We start from the raw sequence: 11,867 nt of genomic DNA, 5'->3' as shown, positions 1-11,867 counted from the left end.
AAAAAAAAAAATCTACTTGCAGAAGTCTCAGGAAACATATATATAAATCCATCGTAAATGTCATGCAGGGTATTTGTATTGTCATGTATGCCAAGCCTGCATTTCCCCATGACTCACATCACCAAATTCTTGACAATTCTACTCAGGGACAAAGGCATCCAAATCTTTTCAATGGCAGTTGCCAGCATTATATTCTGCATCCCCTCCAAGACAGCTCTCACTTTATAGAATTTTTATCCTATTCCCAGGGTTCCTCTTCCTCCCTAGACCAATCTTTATGGTGCATTTCTATGAATCAAAATGTTCATATGTGAAAAGGAAAAAAAAACATATTTTTCTTTTTTAAGAAAATGAGAGAGGAGTCTCACTATGTTGCCCAGGCTGGTCTCAAACTCCTGAGCTCGAGCAATTCTCCCACCTCTATAATTTTCTTGTAATTAACATGCAATGTGAATTCAGGAGGCACAAGGGCAATGAATGAAAGCTAGTAAATATCATAGTCAGCATTAATATAAAAAGCAGCAAGATGAATACATGATAAAAAGATATACCGTCTTCCCCTGATGCCCTCAGAACTATATTGTTTCACTAATTCTCCTCACAGCCTGAGAAAAACAGACTTAGTCCTTCTTCACATTTGCATTGAGCCATGAAATCATGCCACAATTACTCAGGGAGACTACTTGCTTTGATCTAAAAGAAAAGAGACTCTTGTGAGCCTGTAATTAGGAGAGAGAATTAGGAGAGAAAATTGATTTGGTTGACATTTCCACAGTCATTCATTGTCTTTAAAGAGACTGTTATTTAATGAGATTTCCAAATTTCCAGTAACCTTCCCAGAGAATTTCTATTTGAAAGTATTCCAGTCTTCAAATGTGCCAGCTCCTCCCAATAACACTGTAAGGTATATATTAACATACCGAGTTTTTATAAGTGGGTGAGGAATCAGAGCTGAAGATAAGCGAGGTAATCTACCTTTGAACACACAATATTAGGTGGCCAAGCTGGATTCAAGCCCTATTTCTGATGACCAGGCTCATGTCCCTGATCATGTAGGTCTATAACACCTGTGCAACAATTAATAACTGCCCTGCCCACACAAGGTTCCAGCTCAGCCGGCATTTAAGTTGCTGCAAGGTTGGGCCTTAATTCTTATGTATAGCTCTAGTCCAGCATTTCTGAAATTATGATTACCAAAATATAGTTAGTATTCCCAGGAGAACGATGCTCTGTTAAAGTCACAGAGTCCTCTTCACTAGAACTCCACAGAGGCTTTAAAATGCATGTATACATTATGAATCACAAAGAGGAGGAGAGAGCAGGCAGTTTCCCAAACTTGATGACTACAAAACTCTTTAAGGGTATATGTATGTAATGGGGAGAGGTAATTGGGGAGGGTGAAAATATTTGTTACACTCTCAAGAGACACTAATGTTCCACAAACAAGAGGATTAAATGTAACATTTGTGTTTTAATTTGAGACAAAGTTTCAGTGACTTAGAACTTTCTTTTCTTCATGTTTTCAGCACTCATATTTTGTTGTCGTGGTTGTAAAACAGCTTGACCAATTTTAAATGGAATACTGAGGACAATAAATGTTTTTATTATTAAGAAACAGTTCTGCCCTTTGCAACTATATTCTTTCTTTATTTTGATTTTACCTATTGCTCAGGTTGGTAGCAGTGATGGGGATAGAGGGGAGGGTGAGAGTGATGTAAGAAGGAAAATATTAAAATATCTCAAATATGAGATGCAGAAATTGAAGAAATATGCAGAAATTGAAGTCAGTTACTTCTCCCAGGTAGATATTATATCTCTGAGGCTAACAAGATAACACTCTAACACTGTTTTCTTATCTTATTTATAATGTTCTACATTCTATGTTATCATGTAAAAAACGTTAGTATATCCAGTGATACAAAATAATTTGAAAAGAAAATTGCTATGATGAGCTAAGCACCTTCCTGATGCAAGTCTGACAGGAAAAGCTGCCTTCTAGTGATCCTTCATCTGGCTTTGGATGAGAGAGAAGATCTAGACACTGGACATTTCTCTGGCTTGTCAACAATACCCAGACCCACCTTCTAAGCAATTTCAGTCCTGTAAACCACAAGCATGCAAGAAGGCTCTGCGTGACACTCATAGAAAGAGTCTTAAAAGACATTGACGCTTTTAAATTTGATTTAGTTTCCAAAACAGAATCAAGATTATAACTACATTTGATTTATTTCCAAAACGGAGTCAAAATCTTAACCTTTGACAAGACCTGTGTAAAGATGCTGAGGTAAGCATTTCACACGGAGAGAGGGATCAGGAATTCAGAACATTCCATAAACTTTGAAATTTAGAGCAAGTAAAGGGCAGGGCTTTACACTTATTTGTATTATGATAAAATATTCTGTTATCACATCTGGAGCAAGGCACTCCCAGCTTGCTGAGGAATTTTCCTGACAAATCAAATGTGTTTAAGACTGGATATAACAGGAATCAAGTCTTCCTGGTTTTACTAATGCTTTTATGGCAATCTTAGGTTCACATAGAATGTAAATGTAAATTTTAGTGCTTAGTTGGTTTTGATGCTGACTTTACAGACAAGTCAGTAATATTGTTAAAGGGTAATGTATGAAAAAGTTCACTTCATGCTTTCTTTAAAGTGACAGTTTAAAAAAATGCAACGGCAGAAGAAAGTCTGAAGTAAATGAAGGACAGAATGAAGGACAGAAATCAGATCATGTTCTGAAACATTCATCTGAGTGCTATGGAAGCCAGGAAGTTGTAGCTGACTGAAGTCCTAGTGCTTACTCTAAGAGAACCACAACTTCAGGGAGACATTTTAGGTTCTTCAGGACCAAACCTTTGGAATAACCCGAAGCTGTAACAGATGGTGCGTTTGTCATTTTTGAAGTGTCATTGCAGGCATATTTGGAAAGCCGTTCTGAACTTTCACTTCAAGAACCACACGGAGAGTCATTTCACAGTTCAGTGCTGTTGGGTTGCAAGCCTGAGCACGGCACACGCTTTGAACCAGCATGATGAGATATGCCCCGACTGCCAAAAATCCAGAGCTGGCAGGAATTCCCACAGTTTCCTAAGCCAACTTTGTTCAAGGCCCACTCCATCCTAAAAGAATCTGGTTAACAGAGTTTTGCTTCATTTACTAGGTTTATTTGTATGAATTATCTCCTACTGAAAAAGCATGGGATTCTGAGTCAAGTAGAACAGGGTTTGAACTCTGGCTCTGCCTCCTACAAGCTGAGTGTTGTTTGGCATATTACGTCTCCTTCTGAGCCTTAATTTCTTTATAAAGTGAGGGTAATAATGTTATAACTTTAAAGGACAAAGGACTTCAAAGAAGAATACATGAAAAACATATGTAAAATGCACCTGGAAGAATCCCTAGTTCATAGTGGATACTCCGTAAATGTTCATTCAACTTTGAAATTTTTAAATATGATTTTCTTAGGGGAGAAGAAAACTAGCTTGTGGTTAAATGTTTCTCATCCACAGTTACTGACTAAAAGATAGAACTACTAAAGTTATAGCCAAGAACATCATTTTCCCTAGGGCATGTTGATAAAATCTTGCAGGGTGCATTACAGAGGTATTAGGAGATCATGCTGGTTAATAGTTAAGCTAGGCAACAAATCTATTTCAATTCAAATCCTCATTCTACTGCCTCTTAATTGAGTTATCTTGTTATTTAATCTCTCGGCGACTTGGTTTTCTCATCTATAAAATGAGAATTATATTAATCACTACCTCATTGGGTAGTTTTAAGTGTCTAACATACAGTATGTATCAAATCTATATCAGTTTTTGTTTGAATTATTATTAGTTGTTTCATTAAAATTATTAGAAATTATTAATTGTTCTCTCTGTATTCGTTAAAATAACTACACAGGCTAACAACCCCAAAATTTCAGGGGCTTTAAACAACAGAGGCTTTAAAAAATTTATTTTTATTTTTTTAGAGACAGGGTTTCACTCTGTTGCCCAGCCTAGAGTGCAGTAGCATGATCATAGCTTACTGCACCCAAAAACCCTTGGGCTCAAGTGATCCTTCCGCCCTAGCCTCTCAGGCAAGTACCATGTGCCCAGCTAAGATTTAAAAAATGTTTTCTAGAGGTAAGTTCTCACTATGTTGTCCAGGCTCATCTCAAAATCCTGACCTCAAAGGATCTCCCACCTCCCAAAGTGCTGGGATTACAAGCATGAGCTACCATGCCCAGCTGACAATGATCTCTTTCTAGTTTATGAAAAATGACCAATGTGGGTTGGCAGTAAGCTCAGCTTACTGTTCTGTTCATCACAGACTCTCAAGGACACATACTGAAGGGGAATCCATCTTCATGCATACTTACATCGTTACTGTAGTAGCAGAAGAACTCTAGAGGGTCTGGCATTGTCAATTAAATGTTCAATTCTGGAACTGAATCACAACCCACTAGATGGAACCAGTCACACAGCCTCACCCCAATGCAAAGGAAGGGACTGGGATGTGTCATTCTCCTTTACGCCTCAAAGGAGTGAGAAATCATATATTGGTGCATAGTTAGGAGTCTACCACTTTCTTCAATTGCTTACTTTAAGAGTTTTCCTTATTTATGCTAACATAGCATAATTAAAAGTAATGGCAAAAATTGCAATTACTTTTGCACCAATATAATATTTGGAGAAAAGGAAAAATAAATATTTCCTCTTCAAAAATAAAGGATGGACCAGGTGCAGTGGCTTATGCCTGTAATCCCAGCATTTTGGGAGGCTGAGGCGGGCAGATCACTTGAGTTCAGGAGTTCGAGATCAACCTGGCCAACATGGTGAAACCCTGTCTCTACTAAAAACACAAAAATTAGATTAGTCAGTCGCAGTGGTGCACACCTGTGGTTCCAGCTACTTGGGAGGCTGAGGCAGGAGAATTGCTTGAGCCCAGGAGGTGGAGGTTGCAGTGTAGCTCTTGCAAAAAAAAAAAAAAAAAAAAAAAAAAAAAGGATGAAAAGGCTTAAGGAAGCAGAAATGAGTAAGAAAGGGTGTTCATTTATTTATTTATTTTAAATAAAGGAAAGAATAGCTATAATTGAGCTCTAGATTCCTTATAACTCATAAAATATAGTGAACATAAATTAAAGTCAGATAAATTTTAGGGGTGTAAAACAAATGGGAATAATTATAAAAAAATAATTCATTTAAAGGAATAACTTTTGCCTTAGTTATCAACAGGAACTATAAATTCTCTATTCACATTTTATATAACAAAATATTTTTTTCTTTCAAAATTAAATTCCTTAGCATGGATGAATCAGATTCTTCTCCATTATCTAAAACCGTTAAGGAAATTAACTCTCCAGTGAATATTGTTGTCCTGGTGGCCTGTGATACTGAGAGGTGAAGCCAGCTGAACTTCTGGGTCGGGTGGGGACTTGGAGAACATTTCTCTTACAAGAGGATTGTAAAATGCACCAATCAGCACTCTGTAGCTAGGATTGTAAAACGCACCAATCAGTGCTCTGTGGCTAGCTAGAGATTTGTAAAATGGACCTATCAGCACTCTGTAAAATGGACCAATCAGCACTCTGTAAAATGGACCAGTCAGCAGGACATGGGCAGGGACAAATACGGGACTAAGAGCTGGCCACTCCAGCCAGTGGCGGGCAACCCGCTTTGGTCCCCTTCCACGTTGTGGAAGCTTTGTTATTTCACTCATCACAATAAATCTTGCGGCTCCTCACTCTTTGGGTCTGTACCACCTTTAAGAGCTGTAACACTGTGGAGATCCACGGCTTCATTCTTGAAGTTGGTGAAACCACGAACCTGCTGGAACGAACCAACTGTGGACACAATACTTGGTTTCACAAGAATCACTAATCTATTCCTAGAATCTGACAAGTATCACATAACTGTAAAGACAATAGTTGTAAAATGACAAAATGTAAATACTACGTGTTGATATATGCGTACTACATATCCTCTGTGCACTTAATCTTCTTTACTAATCTGCAAAATATGAAAACGCCATCTCCAAACTAACCTCAGAATTGTTTAGCCAGGGCTGATTCGCCTGTGTGTGAAAGAATGATTTGAAAACCTTCAGCTCAGGTTTCCACAAGATTCTTCTTTTACCTCTCAGTAGCAATAATATCCAAACATTCTTTCTGATTTTACTTTTTCTTCTGATTCAATCTTTAGAATTACTTACAAAATTGATGTTTAAAAAAATCTGAAGCAATCTTTGCTCAAGATTTTCAAATTCCTTCCTTTTCATGCCCCATTAACTCATGATTATTGATACACATTTAAAAGATTAGATTGTGGGTTTTTCACTTTGCCCACGCTTCTTTTCAACACTGAAGACATTAAGCAAAAGATGGCAATCGTCCCCTGCTGACAGATAGAACATACTCCTTTTTTTTTGTTCAGTAATCACATTACAGCCTATTCATGAAACCACTTTACAGACTGTGATTTTTGAAAACTCCTTTTATACATAAAATAAATCACATATAAAAGGAGTCCTGTCCTACTGAATAACTGCCACCCAGAGCTGGCAATCCTCCATTGCAAATGAAAGTCTTCATCCCTCTCCCATCTGGCAGAAGCAACAACTGTGATGACAATCAGTGCCACTGTGGTGGTGGCTTTTGTGTCTGCCCTACTCCTTCTGCCTGACCCACCCCCAAACATGCCAAGTCTCTAGATCTTCAGTTTGGAAGTTCGCAAACTGCAAATTAAATGCAAAATTGTATCTATACTTGCATATATATATATATTTCTTTTTTCTACAGAGAAGGCATTTACTTCTCATCAGCTATTCAAAATGGATTTATGATCCCCCAAAGTTTTAGAAGCCACAGTAATTGTTAGGTTTTCATTACAGGGCATGCAGCCATTTAGAACTCGTGATATGTCCGTGTGGGGGCTGGAAGGCAGTCCCAGCTCTAAGTGGAGATCCAGGCTGGCAAGTGGATGTTGCATGCAGGTTACAGGTCCACAAGATACAGATAATATCCAGAAAGTTCAACCTAAGCCACAAGATTTCCCAGTGGCCCAGTAGAACCCTGTAGTTGACATTTATGTGGCTGATCTGACAGACAGACAGCATCAGGGGAGTCTACTCACAGCTGACAGCAAAGCTGCTGGACTCAGCCTCTCTACATAATGACAAGAGAGACCCTGGGACTCAGGACTGGTCAGAGGAGGACAGTAGGTTTTATATACAAAAAAAAGCTCTCAATAACAGGAATCAAAACTAGGGGCCGGGCACGATGGCTCACATCTGTAATCCCAGCACTTTGGGAGGCTGAGGCAGGCAGATCACTTGAGGCAAGGAGTTCGAGACCAGCCTGGCCATCACAGCAAAATGCCCATCTTTACTAAAAATACAAAAACTAGCCGAGCATAGTGGCACTGACCTATAATCCCAGTTACTTGAGAGGCTGAGGCACGACACGAGAATCACTTGAACCTGAGAGGTGGAGGCTGTAGTGAGCCCAGATTGTGCCACTGCACTCCTGCCTGGGCAACAAAGCGAGGCTCTGCCTCAAAAGTCAATCAATCAATCAATCAATCTAGGTTCTAGTTAACAATTAGAACACAAGGTGGAAATTATAAATGGGAACCATGTGTAGCTGAGGCTGCCCCCTGACACTAAAAACCATATTCTTTTTCCTCCAGAGTAAGAGAATTATAGTTGAGCACATACATATTCAATACAAATAGATGTGTAATATATACTGTGTGTGTGTATATATATATGTGTGTATATATATATATACATATCTCACTTTTATATGTTTGTGTGTATTTGAAAAAGAGCAAGTATTTGCTGAGATCCTATCATAGACCAGGCACTAGGCTCAATTCAAGAGGGAGAAAAGTGAAAAAGAAATGAGTCTTGCACACCATGTGCTCAAAAGCTATTAGGGCAAAGATACTTATCATAAAAGATTATAATATGACAGTTTATCTAGGAGGCACATCAAATGCTGATGGAGTTGAGAGGAAGCTGTGCTGAAATTTTCCCATGATCTCAGGAGCAGGCTTTCCTAACAGTGAGGCCTGTGTGCCAGGGTTCTGGGTTAATGCTGTACCTGCTGATGGACAGCCAGTGTTCTTGGCTATGAGAAGAGGTCTTCAGGACCCAGGCACATGCTGATGAGGTCCAGGTAATAATTCTGCAATTGGTGTCTGGATCTGGACATCTGGCCTAGATGCCAGCTCCAGTGCCTTCCAGAATGAGCTGCAAGATCTGTGGTAACTCATTTAGGAGAGCTCTGGCATCAGACCGGGGTCCCCCAATGCCACTGCACAGCTATTCACCAAGCAGAAGAAAGACTTTGGCAACTCTCTTCATCTTGCCAAGCTTCAGTTTCCTCATCAGTGCAGTGAAGATAGTAATATTTCCTAGCTCATGATGTCACAAAAATTAAATTAGATAATTCATGAAAAGTGCTTAGAAGAGTTTCCAACACATGGTAATCACTCAGTAAACATTTGTTAGTATTTTGATTATTACATACAAGTTAATTAGGTGGTAGTACTATCCTAAGCAACCTACAGATTCAATGAAATCCCTAGCAAAATCCCAATGAAGTTTTTGCAGAAATGGAAAAATCCATGCTAAAATTTACATGGAATTTTGAGGGACCTTGAATACCCAAAACAATCTTGAGAAAGAGCATAGCTGTAGTTCTCAGACTTTCTGATTTCAAAACTTACTACAAAGCTACAGTAATCCAAACAGCATGGGACTGGCACAAAGATAGACAGACAGACAAATGGAATAACCTATAGAGCCCAGAAATAAAAGCTCACATATGTAGTCAAATGATTTTCAACAAGAGTGCCAAGACCATTCAATGGGGAAAGGACGGTCTTTTCAACAAATGGTGCTAAGGAAACTGGATGTCCGCATGCAAAAGAATGGAGTTGCACTCTCACCCGACACTATATACAAAAATTAACTCAAAATGAACCAAAAGCCAAAATGTAAGGCCTAAAACTATAAAACTCTTAGAAGAAAAAAGTGAGAAAAGATTCACGATCTTAGATTTGGCAATAATTCCTTGGCCATGACACTAAAGACAGATGATAAAGAAAAATATATAAATTGTATTTCATCAAAATTAAAAACTTTTCTGCATAAAAGGACACTATCAACAGAGTTAAAAGGCAGTTCACAGAATGGGAAAAAATATTTGCAAATTACGTATCCAATAAGGTATTAATATACAGAATATAGAGCAAATTCCTAAAACTGAACACCAAAAAAAAAAAAAAAAAATTCAAAAATGAGGTAAGGACTTGAACAGACATTTCTCTGTAAAAGATATATGAATGGTCAATAAGCACATGAAAAAAATACTCAACACCACTAACAACTAATCATTAGGGAAATGCAAATCAAAGCCAAAGTGAGATACCACTTTACCCATCAGGGTGGCTATTATTAAAAAAAAAAAAAAATAGAAAATAACAAATGTTGACAAGGACACAGAGAAACTGGAATGTTTGTGTATTGCTGATGGAATGCAAAATGGTACATCCACTGTGGAAATCAGTATGATGGTTCCTCAAAAAATTAAACATAGAGTTATCATTTGATCCAGCAATTCCACTTTTGGGTATATAGACAAAATAATTTTAAGCAAGGATTAGAACAGATATTTGTATCCCAATCATCATAGAAATATTATTCATAATAGCCAAAATGTAGAAACAACTTAAGTCTCATCAACAGATGAATGGATTAACAAAATGGGTGTGTACATACAGTACAATATTATGCAGCCTTAAAACGGATGAAATCCTAATATAAGCTGCAATGTGAACCTTGAGAACATAATGCCAGGGAAAATCAACCAGATACAAAAAGATAAATATTGTATGATTCCAATTACATGAGGAACCTAGAGTAGTCAAATTCCTAGAGAAAGAAAAGTTATCAGGGGCTGGGGAGAGGGGAGAATGAAGAGTTAATTGCCATAGAGTGTCAATATGGTTTGATGAAAGAATCCTAGAGATGGATGGTGGTGGTGACTGCACAACAATGTAAATGTTCTTAATGCCACTCAACTGTACACTTAAAATTGGTTAAAATTGTAAATTTTATGTTATGTTTTACTAAAATAAAAATAAATTAATTAATTAGATTGGGCTTAGAAACCAATTTCTAGTTTCTCCAAACAAATGCAGTGTGACTTTATTACATAGACTGCAAAGTAAATAACAAGTGATGATAAAGTTTTGTACAGGTACAATACTTAGCATTGCTCTGTAAAAGGTACTGAGTCTGTCCTCAGTTTCCTTTGGGAAAAAAATCAAATGTGTCAGCAAATAACTAGATGCTCATCAGAAGTTATCTGTAGTATGGCACAACAGGATCATGAACATTACCCAGCATTGCAATTGGCATGGGTCTACTACACATTTTGCATTGGTTAAATTTATATTTCTTAAGGATACTTCTTATTCCAATGGCGGTCTCTATCTCATTCTATTTCTCCCATGTGGGTAGGACAACAAAATATAAACTTATCCAGCAAATATTCCAGTGGAAGCAATTTTACTTCTGGGTAACACCAAAAAATCTGAGATTCTATTCTTACATCCTTGTGGATAAAATAGGAAAAGAAATTCTGATGTTGTCAGCAATCTATGAAGATCAAAGAAACAATCCAGGTTCTTGGCATTTGCCTAAAGTTCTGTTCTTTTAACCCTGATTCTCTTTCAGACCTGGATCATGCCCACATATCTATCTCTATCTTAGGATCAGTGACCACTATTAATACTAGGCAGGTGGACTCATCACTTTCATAGGAGCTCCAGGTAACTGCTGGGGGTTAAACAAGTCAGCCTCTCCACTAATTGAGCTTTGACTTCATGGGTCTTTTCTGGCAGCTAGATTTACTCCCGAGTTCTCTCACCCTTCTTTGTGGATTACTTATTAGCTTTGGTCCTTGTACCTTAGTACCTAAGCCTTGTTTTGATAATCCTGTCCCCAGTCCCTTTTTCTTCATGCCCATCTTCTTTCATGAGCGCGAAGTCAGAAGTCTCAGCCTGACTAAAGACTTACCTGCTAAAAGTCTTCCCTGGTGCTGCCTGTCTGGATACAAGGGTATATAGCCTGCTGATAGACTCCTTGCTGTTGTTCATTCTGCTTGTTAGGGTGCTTCTGACATCATAATTGCAGCACAGGATGCCACATATTACCTGTTGTTTATTCTCTATTCTTGAAATTCTGCTTGCTTAGATGAAACTTTTCTTACTATTTACAGTTGATTTCTCCAGAAATTGTAACCTCACACTTTCTTCATTTGCTACACACTTCTTCAGGACTAAGTCTACACAGACCAAAAGATACTAAGCCCTATTTATTTCCAGCTTTGAACAACAAGAAGAAAGGCCTATATTCACTGTTACTGATGCTTATAAAGTACCCCAAAACTTAGCCTGTAACAACTAGTATTTATTATCTCACATATTTTCTGAGAGTAGGGTATCTGGGAACAGCTTATCAGGCTGGTTCTGACTCAGGGTCTCTCCACTGGATTCCCCAGTCAAGATGTTGACCTTGGCTGCAATCATCTGAAGGTCTGGAGAGTCCACTTTCTGAACAGCCCACCAAGCTACTTTCTGGAGCCCTCAGTCCCTTTCTACATAGACTTTTCCACAGGGCTGTTTGAAAGCCTCACAACATGGCAGTTAGCTTCCATTAGGGTGAACAATCCAAAAAAGAGAGATACAGTAGAAGTCCAGTGCCTTTTATCACCTAACTTTGGAAGTCGCTTACCAATGCTTCGGCCACATTCTAATGGTAACTAAGAGTGACCCTGATGCAAAGCGGGAGGCAAACACCCAACAGAGTGAATACC

The 11,867-nt window shown here is 38.2% G+C and overlaps 1 long non-coding RNA gene across 2 annotated transcripts in view; it reads right to left on the bottom strand.

Moving 5' to 3' along the window:
• LOC108523204 (uncharacterized) overlaps positions 1 to 11,149 on the bottom strand; it is a 46,976-nt gene extending 35,827 nt beyond the window's left edge. For both annotated transcript variants that reach the window (XR_001883750.1, XR_001883748.1), the window contains exon 1: positions 11,069 to 11,149. This is a non-coding gene — a long non-coding RNA (uncharacterized LOC108523204). The remainder of the gene's footprint in view (positions 1 to 11,068) is intronic.
• Between the last annotated feature and the right edge of the window lie 718 nt (positions 11,150 to 11,867).

Source organism: Rhinopithecus bieti, unplaced genomic scaffold (assembly GCF_001698545.2).
Source record: "Rhinopithecus bieti isolate Rb0 unplaced genomic scaffold, ASM169854v2 scaffold_72306, whole genome shotgun sequence".
NCBI classification, from domain to species: Eukaryota; Metazoa; Chordata; class Mammalia; order Primates; family Cercopithecidae; genus Rhinopithecus; species Rhinopithecus bieti.
This window is presented reverse-complemented; position numbering and strand designations above follow the sequence as displayed.